Here is a 22,205-nt window from a genome sequence, read left to right on the forward strand (position 1 = left end):
ATCATGGGCCAGAAAAATGTATCGTGTCAACATTTTATTCTTCTGTTGTAAATCGCCCGTCACCATTTCACAAATTCTCAATTGAAATGATGTTTTCTGTACTTTTTAACGATGATATTTTTAAATTGTTCACATTCTAGAAAGACAGTGTTGTTGCAGAAACAAATCTAAATCTGCACAGCTGGGCCTTGCTGTCACTGGACTTTGTTCGGTTGCATTGTACCTTTATAAAGGAGAGTGAGGCCCAAATCACACTGTAAGATAGGCATATCGTCCCTCTGTCCCTGTACTGTACATGTATCTGATCAGGATATTCTGAGATGAAGACATGAGAGTTATGCAGTATGTGTCCCTTTCCTAAAAAAAGAAGAGGTAGATCTGTGAATTTTCACTGCCAGTGTTCACTTCCCTTTAGAAATTATTGTGCTCAGAAATATTTATACACTTATACAATGTATATCTAATTTTAAATGTCCATTAAAGGGAGAAGAAATGATAGTAGCCCAAAACAAGGGGAAAAATACACTTTACTGGCATCTAGTGGCTCAAACGTTCACTTTGCCTCAGTGATTTAATTGTTTAAAGTGTACTGTGTTTGTCCAGGGTATGACATTAATCAGTGATGCTGAAGGAGGAGTGAAGCAGTCTGGACCAGCAGGCAGTGAGGACAAGGTGAGATCACACACTGCACTCTCCTCCACTACATCTAGTAGATACTGTGAACACACACCTTCTTACCAACTCAGTCTCATCTTCAGAGATAAAATCTTGTTTTTTGTGTTCTTCTTCTTTTTGACCTTCTAAGGACAAAAATCTGCTGGTTAGATGATATGATCCCACTTGTTTCCACAAATTTCTTGAATGAAGTGTCATTTTCTTTATCCTAGTGGCTGATCTGCTTTGTTCTGTCTAGTTTCAAAATAAATCTACTTGTTCCCAGATGGAAAAAAAAAAAAAAAACAGCCCCCCCTCCTGGAGAGGAATGGGTACTGCAGGTACTGGAGACGAGGCTTACTTTCAGTGGGATGATTTCATCCTACTGTTTCTGGATTATCATCCCACTGGTACATGTGTTTTACCTTGCTTGAAGAAAAACAAGATTTACGCACTGAATATAAGGCTGCCTTGTAAAAATGGAGACTTTTTTGCAGAGCATTTGCATTTTGTTTGCAGTTGTTTTCCTAAACTTACCTGCATAAAACACAGCCTTACTGTGTACATAAAATAATGATGTTCATCTAATGGCTAAAACCCTGGAGCTGGATTACAACTGAAATCTATTTTTTTTTTTTCCAACTTGATTTCCTGTAAATCCTCTCATACGTTTTTGAGGGAGATTTACTGACAGATAAATTAACTCATTGGGATGAAAGCATAAACTCCTTGGAAGAGGTAATATGTTAATAAAATAGATATAGATAGAATAGAATAGCAGAGACAGTCACTTCTGACCCATCATCAGAATCAGAATAAAAAAAAAATATTGATCATGTTGTTTTCACCATGCAGGCTGATCCAGATGCTCTTACCTACGCCTCCATCACTCACTCTGAGAAGAAGAGCAAGAAAGCCAGAAAAGCAAAGGTAAACTGTGTGTTTTGTTGTATTTTGTGTCAAACATTTTTGAGGGTTTCTTTGCTGTTTGGAGGCTAGTCAGACTAAGTTGCAATTTGAAGACATCACTTTGGTCTCTGCTCATCTCTCATGAAACTTTGGAATTATAGTTTAGACTTGACAGACTGTTTGAAAATGAAGATATAAATAATATAAAAAAGCTGTACTTGAGAGTTTCAACCCATAGAGGGCAGTGTAACACTAATTTTCTGCCTTATGGGATTTCATGTTGATTTGCTCTTCAGGGTTTTCAGCAGGAACTGATGCTGTTTTATCTCCTGTTCTGTTCTGTTGTGCTTTTTGTTTCGCTGTCATGCCGTGTCGTGTCGTCTGTTTGCTGTGCTGCCTTATTTTGCTCCACAGGTCCAATGTACTGATGATGGTGACGGTGTGGTGACCTATGCCACTGTGAGACCGTCCGCTGCCTCTGCTGTAGCCTCTGCTGATCTCAACCTCTACGCCACCATCAACAAGCCCGATAAATAACACAGCACCATAGATATCTGTTGTTTTATATGACCAGCTTTATTCACTGAAGCCTTCACATGAACAACCATGAGCCCATTTTAAGTCTAAAGTTTTCAAATCAGGATGTGTCTCAATATTATCATGCAAACCAGTGTTTTTTGGCAAGATGGACAAAATAAAATATAACTATACAACATGATATTTTTAAAAATAATAATTATCTGTAATGTGGATGTGATGACCAAGTCATTAGAAGCAAATATCAGAACAGCTACAACAGCACAGGGCTACTCAAACTGGGGCCCGTGCTTCATTTGACCTACTGACCAGAAATGGGCGTGCCTCACCTTACAGGTGTGGCCCTGTCATCGTTGTGCGTTGCATATCTGTCGTATGACAAACTGCAACCCACGTGTCCTACTCATACACCTCCTGTCCGTGTAGTAAATCATTTGCTTCAGTTTACAACAGTATTGGTCTTTGGTTGCAGAAAAAAAAAAAAAAAGAATTTCGCTTGTTGTGGAAAGTAAAAACATCATATATCTCTGGCAGTTTTTAAACACAGCTGGTATTCCCAAATTGTTGGGTATCTCTCTCCATGATTGGGCTTTTTTCAATGAGATCACGGCAGGACTGTAGTCTGGTGTCCCACAGCTCTGCACACAGAGAGACAGCCACAATGATGCCGCCCTTTTTTTTTTTTTGCAGTTCTGCCGATCACATACACAATGAATGGCTGCGCTGGCTGAGGTCTGCGCCATGTGTGTGCTATGTGAAAGCCCCAGTGCGATGAAAGGAGGACTCAATCATGGCCAATTCCAAACCGAAAAGGAATATAGAAGTATCACATATCACTGTTCACATTTTGCGAATGAACTGAAGCCTGTTTATTTTATAATGTTCCAAGGGAGTGTGATGTGGCCTAATTTCAGTATGAACCTCTGAGCAAGCTGCCCATTCTGTTCACATTTTGGGAATAAAGCCTCATTTTGTTGTAACTTGATCATTTCATCATTAATCATTGCATACAATCTTTTATTCAGTGAGGTTTGGCCTTGGATGGAAATGTAGCTGTTTTCTGTATGTAGCTTGTGACAAAATTATTGTTTAAACGTCCAAAAGAGGACAGACGTTTTTAGCTTGTGGCCCTTGGACACAGCTGAATTGTGCTGCGTGGCCCCTGAGCCATCTTAAGTTGAGTAGCCCTGGTCTAGCTAGTGCAGAAAACTGCATCCCTTTGCTGTAAAGTAATGCAGCCTTCAAGGGAAGAACAGCATTTACATCATATTGAGATATTACCATATCCAAAATCCCCGATTATACCTAGCCTCATTTCACAACATCAATCTAATATCAAGACATTGCCCAGCCTTAAGCCAGTGCAGCATCTCAGCAACAGTTTCTCCTACTGACCTGCTGCTGATATTGTTTATTTGCTGGATTTGCAGCAACAGAAATGTCAAAGTTGTGTTACAAGATGTTCTCCCAACTGTGATTACGCCATCTAGTGTCACCTTTGTGAGGTGGAATCACAGTCATATCATCTCTGTCAGCACCATGGACAGCTCACATCAGGCCTGGAGAGTGAGAAGGAGAGTGAATTGAAACGGCTTAAACTTAGATAATAAGGTAGAAAAAGTACAACATTGAAAAACTAATATGAGAAGTATTTGTTACTTATATAAAGTTATTTTTTCCCTCTTTTTGTTTCTTGTATGGCTTTACTACCTGCTGTCTCACCACAAGCACCCCTAGTTCCCACAGCCATGCCAATTGGAAGAGATTGTCCTACCTGTATCCAGTGCAGTTTAACTTGCTTCAGGATTTTTACTTCGAGTTTACCTAGAGTGAACAGAAGCAGTGTCACTATTCTGGAAAATTGTTCTCCAGCGATCTTCCTGCTTAGGACCAGGCAGCCCAGACTATTTTGTGTATCCATGACAACCATTCACAGCAAACTGAGATGACACACACTTATACTGCAACTTGGATTTGCAGACGGACATACAGCAGCTTTTCTTCCTGTGGAGCTTGGAGGTTTGAAGAGGAAGATGTCTGTTAATTGTTCAGTTTCAGGAATCAGAGACTCACAGTCAGTATGCACAGATTCAAAGATTTTAGGAGTTCAGCTCATCACTCCCTTCAGCACCGGAAGGTCTGAGTCTGTCCACATCTTCTCTGTGGTTGAAAAAGTCTGAAAACAGATCAGCAGCTCCTGTCTTGCACTGAACCACAGCTTCCTCCTCTACTCACCACAATGAAAATAACACAAAAAGTCAACCACGCAGAAGAAGAAAAAACTCAAAGAAATAGAAGCTGCTATGAGGAAGTGACAGCCCACTGATGACAGGAAGAATATTTGTATGTTTAAGAAGTTTTAGTCTGAGAGGTTTTGACACTTAACAGTGTGAGACCAAGAGGGAGAGGAAGGCACAACAATGGAGTTCAGACGGACTAAAATGTCTTTGTTTCTGTTACTCCTGTTTCCCTTCACAGGTGAGGCTGCATTATGTATTCTAATTTACAGAAAGACGGTAAACTTGTGCCATTTTTATCAGGCTCATTTGTCAAGTTGTGTGATGGAAAAGAGAGAGGCTCTGGTCAACTTTTTTTTCTTTGTCTGCCATTGCATTTGTTGTAAATACCTTAGTTTTTCAATAATCATTTCATTCTCTCTTTAATACACTTCCTGTTTTTTCATGTAAAGCAAGATACATTTCTCCTGTGTATAAAATGTGCTATTTTAATGAAGCTGACATACCATACTTTCTATTTTTGTTAAATGTTATTTTTCATGAAATTTCTCCCCAGCAGTCAGTGGACAAAATTTCTCCTCCTATGTCAGAGATGGAGCTGATGAGTTTGTGGCAGTTTGATACCCAATCAGGATAAATGTCAGTATACCACCTGGGACGTTTAGCATGTTAAAAAGATCTATGCAGAAGAGCTGGTTGCCCATGGGGAGATTTCACAAATGAATTTTGCCCAAGCTAACGCAGCCAGACTGAGTGTTACAGCGGACTGTTCTCTGGTTATAAAGAAGGTCGCAGCTGAGGATGTTGGTATATACTGTCAACAACAGTTTATATCAGATAAAGCCAATGCTTGGCATTATCTGTCTCTTATACAGAGTGAGTATTTCCATTATAACCTGTTCAGCTCAAACGTCATTCTTGGAACAGTAAACTAGACATTATAGTAGTGATTACAGTAATGTAGTTGATTTTCCACTGTCACTGTCTTCCTCTCCAAATCTCTCCATCTTCTCCAGTGACTGAGCAGCAGCAGAACCATCAGCTGAAGTTGCAGTGCTCTGTGTCCACATTTGGACCATGTCTACAGACGGTGACGTGTCTGTGTGGGGAGGAAAAGTTGGATCAAAGTTCCAGTGACAATCAAACATCAGCGTCTCCCTGCAACACCACTGTGACCCATCAGAAGAATCACTGTGACAAAGAGAGACTGAAGTGTCAAGTTTCTGATGGCACAGGAAAAGTGCAGACGTTTGACTTCATCCCTCTGTCCTCAGGTGAGGAAACTCTGAAAATGTGATGAGGAATTGATTAAAATATCTGCATCTTGATGAAATATAATAATATGAACTAGAATTGGCTAATTGGTTGCTAAGGTGTTAATGGTGGTTGCCAGGGCATTGCTCGGCAGTTGTTATGGTGTTCATGATGGATAATAAGCACACAAGAGAATAAGATGTGTTTGCGTAAAGGCAAGCACATAACAATGCATTTTTTTTTTTTTTTTTTTTTTTTTTTTTTTACCTTTTTACTCTAATTAACCATGCAAAAGATTATTTCATTGTTCAATTATTGCATATGATAAACATCAGTGCTTCTCTGACACTATACTATGTAGAGTTTTGGTATTACCCCAGTGAGACAGGAGCCAAAGCTGCAACTTCAACATCAACATCAACAGCCTTGACAGAGATGACTAAAGACACAGGTACTGACTGTCTTCCATATTTCCACAGTCTAGCCTCTCTCTCTCTGTTTCTCTCCAGGTCTGTTGCTCAGATTTGGTGGTACAATTTGTTACTGGTCTGATATTTGGCCGTGAGAGGGAAAATTCTCTGAACTAACTCAGCTGTGTTCTTTAATTGGTAAATGTTTGCTTTGTAATATCCTGCATTATAGCTCAGGGGCACAGGTGAGGAGAAACTGTCACTGTGCTTCTTAAAAACGTCATTGGCTGCACTGTGCATCATGTGTCTGTATGGAAACAGTGCTCCAAGCGAAAACCACTTAAAGTGGAGTTACAGTTGTCCCTCGCTATAACGCGGTTCACCTTTCACCTTTTTTTTTAGTGCAATTTTGCATTTTTTTTTTTTTTTTTTTTTTTTTTAATTACAGCGCATTGTGTTCTGCGTCCTTATTGGCTAAGGGACTGTAGACCAAGCCCGGAGTGGCTAATCGGGAGGACCGGGACACTTCCCGGTGTTCACTTTTTTTATTTTTAATTTTTTTGGGGCCGGTGTTCAGTCATGGCAGTGGGTTGATCACATATGCTGCTTACCACTGTCCACTGGCAGCTCTTTTTTTTTTTTTTTTTTTTTTTTGCAGACGCACCCTGACGTAACACGTCCATGCACTCGGTCAGTGGTGCTAGAAAGATGGAAGGGTGTCGCGGAGTCTCCGCGACACCCTTGCTCTTTCTATTTTCTTCTCCGCGGCGGAGAAGGCAAGAATTAAAAAGAAGAAAGCTCTGGAAACAGACGCAGCCAGATGTGCTAAAATTGGCAACTTTTCCACTAAAACGAGCTCGTTTGAAACGACAAATGAGGACGATGAAACGGGTAAGGCAAGATGTTGAACTTTGCCTGCAAACCACCGTTCAAGTTAATTAATTATCAAGTCAATGAATTGTGTGGCGTTGTGGCATATAACATAACGTTATATAATTTAAATAATAGTATGATGCGACGCCACATAACTGGGAAACTTTTTCTTGTAGCCCCTCAGAATCAGAAGCCAGATCCAGCACCAAGCACCAGCCATGAGCCCACATGTCCAGAGTGGGCAGGTAGGATTGCTCATTGAGTGAATATTATTAGAATTAATATAATGAGGAGTATGGTGTAGACCTGCTCTGTATGAAAAGTGTCCTGAGATGTTAGATGATTCAGCACTACATTAATGAAACTGACCTGAATTGATCAGAACGCTTTGTAAAAAGGCGAGATTTGTGCTGAGAATTTTTAAAATGTGATTTGGTGTCAGAAGCAGAGCCAGGAGCCAGTCACTACTACAAACGATAGTAGTGACCCGTTATATTTTTTTAATCATTAAAAGTAAGATTGTAGTAGTAAGCCCACAATTGAAAGGAAGTAGGATGCAAGTAATATGAAATAAGCCTGCATATTTTGCCATTGAAAATATCTTAATTGGTTAAGTCAAAATGTGTTTTCCATATCAAATATCATTTTTAAGGTTTGGATATCTGTGAACACTTATCTGAACAGAATATAGATTCTGATATTGTTGAAAAGGATGTGTTGTAAAGAATAATGTTGGAGATGTGCACTCATGTTGAAATAAATCTACATTGTGAAGCAACCCTTACTTGCACTGAATTGGAAATATTTTCGAAAAATACACTGAATTACAAGGCTTTACAGAACAGTGCGCTATTGTAGACTTAACATGTAAGGTTATAATTACATGATTTTAATAATAATAGGTCGTGATCTAAAGTGGGCCGGTCTGAGGCATGAAACTCCAGGGCTGAAAATGAGTCCCACTCCGGCCCTGCTGTAGACCACTGTCAATCAATCTCCTCTGTGCCGTGTCTCCTGTACAGTACAGAATGCGTTTATTCTATAATACTGGACTTATTTTTCTACGAAGGTTTGAACTTTGAGAGTTTAAACAAGAGAGAAAAGTGAGAAAATGTTAATGCCTGTCTGAGAAAAGTGTATAAAGTGTGTAGTGAGGGGTTTTACAGCCTTAAAACATCTATAATAATTGTAAAAAATAAAGCTGACTACTTCGCGGATTTCGCCTATTGCGGGTTATTTTTAGAACGTAACTCCCGCGATAAACGAGGGACCACTGTACAGGGTTTCCATATAACAAAGGCAAAATGTTCCTGGAGGTTTAAAGTCCTAGAGCCAAATTGGCCCTTATTGATCAAAATGTTTGACGGTAACAGGAGGGTTAAACTATATTCCATTATATTCCACTATGCTCCACAGGTTTCACAGGTTCCACAGGTTCCACAGGTTCCTCTGGTGTGACCCACCTCATGTTGGCTCTTCGCGTTGCAGAGCTGCTCCTCGTTACTATGACGACCGCTCTGATCATCAGAATGTGGCGCAGAACAAGAGGTGAGAATACTCAGAAATAAAAATGTATTGATCTGGTGAAAACAAGCAAAGTCATTGCAGAGCTGAAACTGATTTCTCTGATGTGTTTTTCCAGGGAAGCAGACACCTGAGGGCAACGCTGTAAGTTTGAGACATTTTTATAAATAAAACCTGACAAATTAAATACATGTATAACACTTCAAGCTGCTTTAAATGATCCTTCTTGTTTTTACAGTAACTGTCCCTTAAATCATTCAGTAACTGACTTTGTTTTGACTGTTTATCACACTCTGGGCAGGAAATCCCACCTGTGTCTCACCGAGTGTCTGTCTCAGTGTGTCTGTCTCACCCAGTTAAGTGAGAGGACAAATACCAGTTTCATCCCTGGGTTTACACAGATAGTGATCGGCCTCATCCTAACTGATGACTAAAAATAAAAATGCAAAAACACACTTTTTCCCCCTTTTAAACAGTTAGACAAAAAAGATGCTGTGTCATATTGTGCTGATTTACATTCATTTGTGTTGTATTTCACAGGTGCAAAACAATGATGATGATGATGATGATGATGATGATGATGATGATGAACTATGGTGATGTAGAAGCTCCTTCTACCTCCGTCAGCCCCCCAGATCAACAGTCTGCACACCAAACAGCAATAAGACGAAACAGCAGACAAATGTCTCATCACAGTAACTTCACATTACTCACTGCAGCCTGTAGATGAAAAGTCATTTCAGTTCAGGAAAGTGACAGTGTGCCAAAAAGTCCCACTGTTACACTATGACATAAAATAAGGCCTTATTTCATCTTGTGCTGAATATTGTAAACTGTAAATATTGTAACATGAAAGATCATATAACTGTCAGAATGTAATTGTTTGTTTCTTTAAATTTGCTTCCAGTTTAAGTTTGAACTGATTAGAAGTTCTTTTTTTGTGACTTTTAAAGCTTTAAGCAGCTTGGCCTCAGTTTATATTAAAGAGCTCTGTAGCATAAAGACTGAAGCTGATCATGCATTTGCAGTCGGGGCCCATAAAGTTTATAACAACCTCCCTGAGGAAATTAGAAAGTATTTTCTGCTGAGATACAGTTTATTTTACTCATTCTAATGCATTTTGTTTGACTTATTTTTAATAAAGTTCCATTGTTGTCTAATGACTTTATTCAGTTTTGCTTGTTTAATAATCTATCATTATAAATGCCATTATAAATTATGAGCAGCACTATATGTTATGGTTATGGTTATGTTATGTTTCAGCTGACATAAAAACAACTTCATCAATTCTCTCAAGTTAAATGAACAACAAAAGCAATGTTGTTTTACTTGGGAATGTAAAGTGTGTAAAACTTCTGGTGGTCCACAGTGGATTTGGCTTCATTCTCCTTCAGCACCATGGACAGCTCACATGAGGCCTGGAGAGCGAGAAGGAGAGCGAGAGACAGAGGGCAAGCAAGTGGAGAGAGAGAGAGATTAGCATTGGTGAAAAAAGAATGAGTGGGTCACTGCCTATACACATTGAGTGAAGTAAATAGTTAAATTTATGATAAGATTATAATTATAAACTTAACTTCTGTAAAAAAAAAAAAAAAAAAAAAAAATGTGTTAAAAGACTCACTGCTGATATAGGCTGAGGTAGTCTTATCTAGAACTTCACCCTCCTGCTTCAGTGCTGAGATGCCCGGTTCAGTTGAAATGGGTGAAACATAGATCATAAGGCAATTTTTTAATGAAAAACGTTGCAGTAGACGTTTAACAAAATTGTAGATTTAATAACAGAAACAAGTATTAACAAAAAATCATGAAATAGCACAACAAAACACTTCTTGTGATGTGCGGATATCAGGAGGAGTCGGTTTTTGCAAGTAAAAAAAATATAGATTTTATTTCCTATTAGTTAACAACTTTGCCGTGCATCAGAAATGAGCCCGTGACCCACTGACGCTCACAGCTGCGGCTTATCCGCGGATCATCCGCGCCGCTGTCCATGGTGCTGAAAGTGACAGCAGCTTAATTTGACAATCAAACTTCAACACGGCTGATTAAAAATAAAAAAATAAAAAAATAATTAATTATGAAATCGTGAAATAAGATGGGCTTGCTAGTGTGTGTGCGTGTGTGTGTCTGTGTCTGTTAGTGTGTGTGTATTTTTTCAGCTTAACAAAAAAAAAAAAAAACTTAAAATATTTGTAAATATTTGAAATATATATATATTTTCTGTAATGAAAAGCTTTTTCCCTCTTTGTGTTTCCTGTATGGCTTTACTACCTGCTGCTAAGAAATTTAGATGCAAGATTCACAAGGTTCACAAAAGGTGGTGCATTCATGGACCCAGTAGCGGTTTTAGGCACGGGCGAAGCGAGCAGCCGCCCGGGGCGGCATATTTTCATGTCACGTGGGGGGCGGCATGAGCGCAAAAAAAAAAAAAAAAAAAAAAATCATCCTCGCTGCAAAGCAGTTTTCTATTACCGTATTCATCTGAATACAAGACAATATTTTTTCCATTGAAAATGCCCTGAAAAAACGCCCTCGTCTAATATTGGGGTCTAAGCAAATACACATGTATTGTGCTTGCATATAAACCAGTAGGTAGGCTCGCCTGATGCCGCAATTACCGGCGAATGGCCGCATTGCGCAGTCAATAATCACCCGTGTTGTCTGTGTCACTGTCCGTTGTGCTGCTGCAGCCGCGTATGAACAAAAGTTGATTTATAATGAAAGGATGGCAGTATGTGTGCGCCGCTCACCTGTCAGATCCGGCAGACCTGACCGGGTGGGCGCGGCACCTGGAAGCATCAAGCCGGTGCCGCGACCGGCCCGCCTGGTGCTGACCGGTGGCTTTTTTTTATGCAAACAAGATTTTGTTCATATAAAAAGTATTTTTCCAAAAAAGGTATTTGTGCTGGTGTTGGCGCCCCTGCTATGGGAGGGGCGCGTGTAGCCGCCAGAGGGGCACCGGTAGCGGCCGTTATCGCTTGGAAGTTCTCGCTGCGCGCGCGCGCGCGGCTGGAACGGAACGGCGCAAGGCAGTAATTTCGCCCAGGGCGGCAACATGGGCAGAACCGCCACTGCATGGACCCTCGGACAGTATTGTTTGAAAGTAAACCTCTTCCCCAGCCCCTGCAGCACTCATTATTCTCCAGGAGGGGGTGCCGTCCCACCACCAGCACCCATAGTTCCCTCAGCCATACCTATTGGAGGAGATCATCCCACCTCTTTCCAGTGCAGTTTCACTTGATTCAGGATTTTTCAGTCAAAAATGACACATGATTCAAGAAAAGTCTGGCATGAGAAAAAAAGGGATTATCTCATTCAACTAACATAATTTTACCTTGTTTGAAGAAAAACAAGATATTAACACTGTATTTGAGATTAAATGAGTTGTTGAGAGTTGAGATGGATTTTTTTTCCAGGGCTGTTCTCTGAGGCTGATGTGCCTCTTGTCTCCTTCCTTGTAATGCTGTCGGCTGGCTGTATCTGTTGTCTCTGTGTGGTTCAGATGCTGATGCTCTCATCATGAGAAGGACAAACCAGCAGACCTCTGTTCACCGCTGAACCAACGTTCACACCAAAACACTTCCTGTGCCTCTCAGCAAAAATGACTCCAAAGCTATGATAGAAACTAACACCTCTCAAGGTGCTAAAATGTCCTCATACCTGTGGATATTTTTAATCACAGTGCAATTGTATTTTTACCGTGGGAATCAAGAGACAAAGTGTTGTCGGTGAGTAGTGAGACTCTCCACTTCTCACTAATCCAGTTGATTCTTTGCAGCACTCTTTGAGCCATATGTAATCAGTGACAGGATGCAAAAGTCTTTAGCAAATTCATGCAAAAAAGTTTAAGAGGCTTTTAATGATGATTTCAAACTTTTTCCACCTGTTCCTGACCCAGAGATCGACCACTGCTCAGTCTGTAAAAGGGAGTTTGTTCTGGAATTGTGTCAGCATGTGACTGAGAGTGAACAGGAGCAGTGTCACTATTCTGGAAAATTGTTCTTCAGCGACTGCCCTGCTCAGGACCAGTCCAACCAGACCATTTTGAAAAGTCTCACGATTTATGTTGACACTGTGGCTATTGTCTCATTAACTTCTTAGCTATTGTTCAATCAGCTGCTTTTCAGCAGTTAATTGTTCATGCCAAAAGTGCTACATAGTTATGTAGCAAACAAAAGCTCCACTGAAACTGTATGTAGCACACAGTAAGCTAGCTGATGCAGCTTCATGTCAGCCTCCTCCAAAAACAACTGGAGTGAATGGAGACCATTTCTTTAGGAGTTCTCCTCATTACTTCCTTCAGCACAGGAGGGCCTGAGTCTGTCCACATATTCTCTGTGGTTGATAATTTCTGAAAACAGATCAGCAGCTCCTGTCAGTCTGTCTACACTGAACAGCTTCCTCCTCTACTCACCACAATGAAAATAACACACAAAGACGAAAAAAAAAAAAAAAAATAGAAACTGCTATGAGGAAGTGACAGCCCACTGATGACAGGAAGAATATCTGTATGTTTAAGAAGTTTTAGTCCAAGAGGTTTTGACACTTAACAGTGAGAGAGCAAGAGGGAGAGGAAGACTAAAGCCTAAAATGTCTTGGTTTGTGATACTCCTGTTTCCCTTCACAGGTGAGGCTGCATTATGTATTCAAAATTACAGAGACACTATAAACTTATTTTTGTTCTTTGTCTGCCATTGCATTTGTTGTAATTACCTCATTTTTTCAATAATCATTTCATTCTCTCTTTAATGCACTTACTGTACAGAAATGTGCTATATTAATAAATCTGACATACCATACTTTCTATTTTTGTTAAATTTTATTTTTCATGAAATTTCTCCCCAGCAGTCACTGGACAAGTTGCCCCCTCCTTCTATGTCAGAGATGGAGCTGAAGTCACTCTGCCTTGTGGCAGTTTGATACCCAATCAGGATAAATGTCAGTATACCACCTGGAACGGTCAGCATGTGAAAAAGATCTCAACAGAAGAGCTGGTTGCCCATGGGAAGATTTCACAAATGAATTTTGCCCGAGCTAACACAGCAAGACTGAATGTTACAGCGAACTGTTCTCTGGTTATAAAGAAAGTCACAGCTGAGGATGTTGGACGTTACATCTGTCGACAGTTTATATCAGGACAAAAACAAGGTTCAGATGCTGCGGTTTATCTGTCTCTTATACAGAGTGAGTATTTCCATTATAGCCTGTTCAGCTCAAACTAACAGCAACAATAACATTAAACAGTAAACCAGACATTACAATAGTGATTACAATAATGTAGTTAATTGTGTCACTTTCTTCCTCTCCCAATCTCTCCATCTTCTCCAGTGACTGAACAGCAGAAGAACCATCAGCTGAAGTTGCAGTGCTCTGTGTCCACATTTGGACGATGTAGACAGACGGTGACGTGGCTGTGTGGGGAGGAAAGGTTGGATCAAAGTTCCAGTGACATTCAAATATCAGCGTCTCCCTGCGACACCACTGTGACCCTTCAGAAGAATCACTGTGACAAAGAGAGACTGAAGTGTCAAGTTTCTGATCGCACAGGAAAAGTGCAGACATTTGATTTCTCCCCTCTGTCCTCAGGTGAGGAAACTCAAACTTAATGTGATGATTTCAAAAAAAAAAAAAAAAAAAAAAAAAAAAAAAAATTGCAATTTTGATTCAAAGTCTAATCATGTGGAAATTTCAGATATTGGTTTACTTCATGTTCTCTTACTAACTAGGCCTATGCAAAAGACCATTAAATTGTTTATTTCTTGTTTCTGATAAATATGAGAACTGATCCTGTATTATTTTGGGTTTTGTTATTTTATTTGTCCTGGTGAAACAGCTACAACACCGCCAACATCAACATCAACAACATCAACAACAACTTTGAAAATACCAGCAAAGACAAAAGACACATGTACTGACTTCCTTCCATATTTCCACAGTCCAGCCTCTCTCTCTGTTTCTCTCCTGCTCTGTTGCTCAGATTTGGTGGCAGAATTCATGTTTGCTCTGATATTTGGCTGTAGAGGGAAAATTCTCTGAACTAACCAGCGTCACTCAAAATAACTCTGAAGCAGGAAAGATGGGACCCAAATATCCTCAGAGAGAAATTCATACAGTTTATTATGATCATGATTATGATTATGATTATTTTATTATAATTATCCTTTGTCAGTTCAATTCAATTCAATTTCATTTATTTATATAGCCCAGAATCACAAATTACAAATTTGTCCCAAAGGGCTTTACAGGACATACAACATCCTCTGTCCCTCACATCGGATGAGGAACAACTCCCTAAAAAACCCCTTTGTCTTATTTGACTGATGCAGTTTGTTTTGTTTTACTAGTAAATGTTTAATTTGTATCATCTTTCATTTTAGATTTTGACTAATTTGTATTTTGAAATCTCTGTGGCATTTAATTTTCTTTGCTTTTTGAAAAGAAAAAAAAGCCTCTCAAAAATGCTCCGACTGTTGGCTGCACTTTGCATCATGTGTCTGTATGAAAACAGGGCTCTGAGTTCAAACCACTAAAACTGGAGTTACAGGTTTTTCATATGACAAAATGTTCCTGAAGAGGAAAAAACAAATGAACCGAAGCTGCTGTGTGGACTTGACTCTGATTACATGGAGGAACAATATATTTTCTTTTAGATGTAAAGCATATTACATTTTCCATGTGAATGAATTGCTATTTAAACATCAATAAAACAGTACAGCCATGTTTCTATTTTGATTCAGTTCAGTTTTCATTATGTTTTCTTATCATTTTCTCTCCATCAGTCACTGGACAAGATTTCTCCTTCTTCTATGTCAGAGATGGAGCTGAAGTCTCTCTGCTTTGTGGCAGTTTGATACCCAGTCAGGATAAATGCCAGTATACCACCTGGAATGTTCATCATGTCAAAAGGTTCTCAGCAGAAGAGTTGGTTGCTCATGGGAAGATTTCACCAAATGAGTTTGCCCAAGCTAATGCAGCCAGACTGAGTGTTACAGCGGACTGTTCTCTGGTTATAAAGAAAGTCACAGCTGAGGATGTTGGTATTTACATCTGTCAACAGTTTAAATCAGGACGACAAGGTTCTGATGCTGCAGCTTATCTGTCTCTTATACAGAGTGAGTATTTCTATTATAACCTGTTCAGCTCAAACTAATCAGAACAATAAATTAACTACATTACTGTAAATCAATAGTATAATGATTATACTATTGATTTACAGTAATGTAGTTAATTTTCCTCTGTCATTGTCTTCCTCTCCCAATCTCTCCATCTTCTCCAGTGACTGAACAGCAGCAGAACCATCAGCTGAAGTTGCAGTGCTCTGTGTCCACATATGCACCGTGTCTTCAGACGGTGACGTGGCTGTGTGGGGAGGAAAGGTTGGATCAAAGTTCCAGTGACATTCAAATATCAGCGTCTCCCTGCGACACCACTGTGACCCTTCAGAAGAATCACTGTGACAAAGAGAGACTGAAGTGTCAAGTTTCTGATCGCACAGGAAAAGTGCAGATGTTTGATTTCTCCCCTCTGTCCTCAGGTGAGGAAACTCTGACAATGTGATGAACTTTTAAAAAATGTCGTAATTTTGATTCAAAGTCTAATCACGTGGAAATTTAAGATATTGGTTTAATTGATGTTCTCTTACTAACTAGTCCTATGCAAATTATTCCATTGTTCATTTCTTTCTTCTGATAAATATGAGCACAGACCCTGTATTATTTTGGGTTTTGTTATTTTATTTTTCCCGGTGAAACAGCTACAACACCGGCAACATCAACATCGACATCGACATCAACAACAATGACAACAACAACGTTGAAAATACCAGAGAAGATAAAAGACACAGGTACTGACTTCCTTCCATATTTCCACAGTCCAGCCTCTGTCTCTGTTTCTCTCCTGCTCTGTTGCTCAGATTTGGTGGTAGAATTTGTGTTTGCTCTGATATTTGGCTGTGAGAGGGAAAATTCTCTGAACTAATCAGCCTCAGTCAAAATAATTCACAAATAGCATCTTTCATCATAGGCTTTGACGAATCTGCATTTAAAACCTCTGTGGCTTTAACTGACTTTTGAGCCTCTCAAAAGCCTCTCTATCCAAAATCTGCATTTCAATATGAAATATAATCAAATGAATAATCAAAATCTGTTTTTTTTTTTTTTAAATTTGATATGCTCTGATGCTATGGACATCATATTCCAAAATATGTCATCAACACAGCTCCCATGAAAGGTAGTATAACACTGATCACAAAAACTTTTTTCCCCCTTCATTTGTAAATACTGTTTGAATAAAGAAAATTTCTAAATAGATTTCTTGTAGTTCTTGTGGTTTAGTTCCACATTACAGTTACAGGTTTCAGTGTAAGTGTTTTTTAGTGTTTGGTGCTATTCTGCTCAGCTGCCTGAATGATTTTAACTTTTTCAATCTCTCTCAAGCTCCAATCATCGCAGTGGGTGTGGTTTCAGCAGCTTTAATAACTGTGGCTGTGCTCATCGTATACTGTAAGAGAGCTAAAGGTGAGAACATACACGGATGAAAAGTTTATCGCATTCATAAACACACACTGTCTTTGTGGAAGTAAAGTCATAACTCTACTGATCCTTGTATTCCTACAACTCTTAGTAGTAATGACTTTATGAACTTTTTTAATGATAAGATTCTAGCCATTAGAGATAAAATTGATAACATCCTTCCCACAATTGGCATTAACCAAACACCTCTTGAGACATCTATCAAGGATAATAAGCTAGAGACCTTCTCCCAGATTAATCTACTGGAACTAACTTCAATTATCTCCTCCTCAAATTCATCTACATGTCTCCTGGACCCAATTCCAACCAAGCTGCTTAAAAAAGTATTACCTTTAGTTAGCACATCTCTTCTTGCTATGACCAATATGTCTTTATCGACTGGTTACGTGCCACAGTCCTTTAAAGTAGCTGTAATTAAACCACTCCTCAAAAAACCTACTCTTGACTCAGATGTCTTAGCCAACTATAGACCAACATCTAATCTTCCTTTTCTCTCAAAGATATTGGAGAAAGTAGTCGCTAATCAGCTCTGTAGCTACTTACAGCAAAATGAACTGTTTGAAAACTTTCAGTCAGGATTTAGAGCGCACCATAGCACAGAAGCAGCTCTGGTGAGAGTTACAAACGACCTCCTAACCGCATCAGATAATGGACTTCTCTCCGTTCTTGTGCTATTGGATCTTAGTGCAGCTTTTGATACCATCGACCATCACTTTCTATTACAGAGATTAGAGCACCTAATTGGTATTAAAGAAACAGCTTTAAACTGGTTTAAGTCCTATTTATTAGACCGACATCAGTTTGTTCATGTAAATAACGAATCCTCCTCCTGTGGAAAGGTAAAATATGGTGTTCCGCAGGGCTCTGTGCTTGGCCCTATTTTATTCATCTCGTATATGCTTCCCTTAGGTAATATTATCCGGAAATACTCTGTGAACTTCCATTGTTATGCGGACGATACTCAGTTGTACGTATCCGTAAAGCCAAATGAAACTCATCAGCTAAGTAAACTTGAAGCCTGCCTTAAGGGGATAAAGGCCTGGATGGCCACCAATTTTCTACTATTAAACTCAGAGAAAACAGAAGTTATCATGTTCGGCCCTAAATACCTTAGGGAATCAGTTTCTAATGACATAGCTACTCTGGATGGCATTACTTTGGCCCCCGGCTCCACGGTAAGGAACCTCAGAGTCATTTTCGATGTGGATTTGTCCTTTACCTCCCATATTAAACAGATCTCTAAAACCGCCTTTTTCCACTTGCGTAATATCTCAAAAGTCCGACATATCTTGTCTCAGAGTGACGCAGAAAAATTAATCCACGCCTTCGTTACCTCTAGGTTAGACTACTATACTGTAACTCCTTATTATCAGGTTGTACCAACAAATCGTTAAAGACTCTCCAGCTGGTCCAAAACGCTGCTGCACGTGTGCTGACTAGAACTAGGAGAAGAGATCATATTACTCCAATATTGGCTTCTTTACATTGGCTACCTGTAGAATCTAGAATAGAATTTAAAATTCTTCTCCTCACCTATAAAGCTCTTAATGGGCAGGCACCATCTTTCTGAAAGAGCTCATAGTTCCTTATCACCCTGCCAGAGCACTGCGCTCCCAAAATGCAGGTTTATTGGTGGTTCCCAAAATCTCTAAAACTAGATCGGGAGGCAGATCCTTCCAATTCCAGGTTCCCCGTTTGTGGAACAATCTTCCTATCTCAGTACGGAGGGCAGATTCACTCTCTGGGCTCTAGTTTCGCAGACCAGGCGAGGCGGGGGCGTAGCTCAGATGCGCTTCGCCAACTGGGTGTGGCCAGGCGGATTTTCCAAGTTTGGCACGCCGTTCTCGGTGGCGCAAGTACTCCGCCGTCCCTCCTACCGGCGGAGGGGAGGAGAGAAGGCATGGAGTGGGTTTGACACAGCCGATTCACATGTAACCAATCAAATGAGCCTCTGTCCTTGCCTTTAAAATGCGCTGCGTGAAGGCGTAATGAAAGTTTACACAGCTGACATGGAGGTCTACTGCTGCAGGCGGAGCGGAGCTCAGGAGACAGGTGCAGAGCGGAGACCGGCGAGCAGTGCGGACACATCACCAAAACCTCACAGGCAGGCTTCCGGAATGTCAGACACATGAACAATGCAATAAATACCGAAAAAAACACTATTCAATGCTACGATCACAATCAGCACATACATATATCTCCATATCGACACTCCCGTCACAACTGATGTCAGATCAAAGGAGATTGGCACCGTTTGTGCTGATTGTGAGGTTTTGGTGATGTGCGCCAGCCAGCCAAACTTCCACTGCGCCGGCTCCGCTCCGCCTTGCGCTGAAAGTAGACGTGGTTTCAGATGGCGAGCTTTTGGCGCACCTCGGCGCAGCCTTTTGGCACGAAACTGTCACTGCGCCAAGCCGAATCTGTCGGCACCTCCCCCCCGCTGCGCCGCCACTCCCATCTCGGCGAACCTCCGCCTGCGAAACTTGGAAACTGTCCGCCTCTGCCATTTCGCCGGTCGAAACTAGCTCTGCGCGGGGTTCGCCTCACTGCGCCACCCCGCGCTGCGCCGGGAAACTAGAGCCCTCTATCTTTAAGAGTAGACTTAAAACTTTCCTTTTTGACAAAGCTTATAGTTAGGGTCGGCCCAGGTTGCCCTGGACCAGCCCTTAGTTATGCTGCTATAGGCCTAGACTGTCGGGGGACTACATATCATGCTCTGAGCACTATCCTCTCTTCTAATCTTCCTCTCCCCTCTTCCTTTCTTCTTCTTCCTGTCCCCCCCATACCCCCTTTTTTTGTGCATGCTTGTTCCTCCACTGCCCCTTTGCTTTTGTTGTGCTTTTTGTGTCTTGTCTAGGTCAAACTGTCCTGCTCATCCTGGAAGGTCATCCAGCTGCAGATGAGATGGCTAGATGCTGCGTGTCACTTCCATCTAGATTACCTGTTCAGGATACCCTGCTGTTTCTGCTGTTGTCTGCTGTCCCAGTTTGTCCCTATCTCCCTGTCTCTGTCTCCTTGTCTCTCTCTCTCCCTGGTTCTAGTCTGGTTCTACCTGAGGGTTCTTCCCGTTAAAGGGGAGTTTTACCTTGCCACTGTCGCCAAGAGCATGCTCAGGAGGGAATCTGTTGGGTTTCTTGTTTCTCTACTATAATTTGTAGAGCGTGGTCTTTACCTGCTCTACCTGTAAAGCGTCATGAGATAACTTCTGTTGTGATTTGACGCTATATAAATAAAGTTTGATTGATTGATTGATTGACCTCGAATATCCCTTTTGTTTTGTTTTTCAGGGAACAAAACAGCAACAGAAGACAACGTGGTGAGTTTTAAAATGTTCTTTAATCATGACTTTAGGTCTACACAGCTGCAGCAACACAGCTGTGCTGCATTTGTGGCTTCCTGTCACTGCAACTGGGCGTCTGCCATTTTTTTATGAGAGGAGCAGAAAATAAGATGAAACTTTATCAATTCTCATGGTGGAAATTAAGTTTCTTGCAGCAGCAAAAGTAAAAGGATTCATCTGGTGGGAAAAAGCAACTTAAAATGTAATTACAACAATGCAATATATATATATAGAATAGACAAGACATTAAGAAAACATGAGAAATAAAATAATGTATGAATCATTTAAGGTTGTATAAATATACTGAGTGGTGATGACAATTTCAGTACAAAATGTAGAGCGTATAGATGGGACACATGGAAAGATTTGGAATTACTTGCATAATAAGATTTACAGTTACTTAAAAATATATCACTAACAAGAATACAATATGTCAAAATTCAATTTGTCACAATGCAATAATGTGACAGTAGGTATCATGGGGCAGAAAAATGTATCATGTAAACATTTTATTCTTCTGTTGTGAATCGTCCATCACCATTTCAGACAGAAACAAATCAAAATCTGCACAGCTGGGCCTTGCTGTCACTGGACTTTTATCTGTTGCATTGTGCCTTTAAAAAGAAGAGTGAGGCCCAAACCGCACCTTCTTACAACTCAGTATTTTTGTTTTTCTTGTTTTTCCTCTTTTTGACCTTCTTCTAAGGACAAAAATGTGTGAGATAAAATAACCCCATTTGTTTCCAGAAATATCTTATTCTTAATAATAAATATTTATTCTTGTTCCCAGACAAACAAAACAAAACAAAACAAAACAAAACAAAACAAAACAAACCTGTAGAGAAATGGGTTCTGCAAGTAGTGGAGAAGAGGTTTACTTCCAGTGGGATTATCTCATCTCACTGTTTCTGAATTATCATCCCACTGGTAGATTTGTTTTACCTTGTCTGTCTCAAGGGAGACAGGCTGACAGACAAATTAACTCACTGGGATGGAAGCATAAGCCTCTTGGAAGAGGAAATGCCTTAAAAAATATATATAAAAAAAGATTAGAATAGAATAGAATATCAGAGCCAGTCACTTCTGACCCATCGTCAGAATCAGAATCATAAAAAAAACTTTATTTATCATGTTTTTTTCATCATGCAGGTTGATCCAGATGCTCTCACCTATGCCTCCATCAGTTACTCTGAAATATTTGGGGCTTTCTTTCTTTTTCTTTTTTTTTTAAGGATGGTCATACTAAGTTGCAATTTGAAGACATCGTTTTGGAATAATTTCCCATGAAATTTTGGCATTATTGACTTAATAGTCTACTTGAAAATGAAGAGATAAATATGATTAAAAATGATAAAATGTGATTACTCAAAAAACAAAACAAAACAAACAAACAAACAAACAAACAAACAAAAACATATTCACTGCCGCCACACTTGAGCATTTCAGCCCATAGAGGGCAGTGTAACACTAATTTTCTGCCTTAAGGGATTTCATGTTGATTTGCTCTACAGGTTTTTCAGCTGGAACTGATGCTGCTGTTTTGTCTCCTGTTCTGTTCTGCTGTGTTTTTCGTTGTGCTGTCATGTCATGTCGTGTTGTCTGTTTGCTGTGCTGCCTTATTTTGCTCCACAGGTCCGGTGTACTGATGATGGTGATGGTGTGATGACGTATGTCACCTTGAGACCGTCCTCTGCCTCTGCTGTAGCCTCCGCTGATCTCAACCTCTATGCACAGGAGATATCTGTTGTTTTATATAACCGACTTTATTCACTGAAGCCTTCAGATGAACAACCATGAGCTCCTTTTAAGTGTAAAGTTTTCAGATCAGGATGTGTCTCAATATTATCATGTAAACCAGTGTTGTTTGGCAATATGGGCAAAATAAAACATGATAACTTCCGTATAATACGTCTGAATCAATACTGTGACAACACTA

At 40.0% G+C, this 22,205-nt stretch overlaps 1 protein-coding gene across 1 annotated transcript in view; it reads left to right on the forward strand.

Annotated features, from left to right (window-relative positions):
- The window catches only part of LOC115356599 (uncharacterized), a 69,208-nt gene that overhangs the window by 24,827 nt on the left and 22,176 nt on the right, over positions 1-22,205 (forward strand). The window lies entirely within an intron of this gene.

Source organism: Myripristis murdjan, chromosome 24, assembly GCF_902150065.1.
Source record: "Myripristis murdjan chromosome 24, fMyrMur1.1, whole genome shotgun sequence".
In the NCBI taxonomy this organism is placed as follows: domain Eukaryota; kingdom Metazoa; phylum Chordata; class Actinopteri; order Holocentriformes; family Holocentridae; genus Myripristis; species Myripristis murdjan.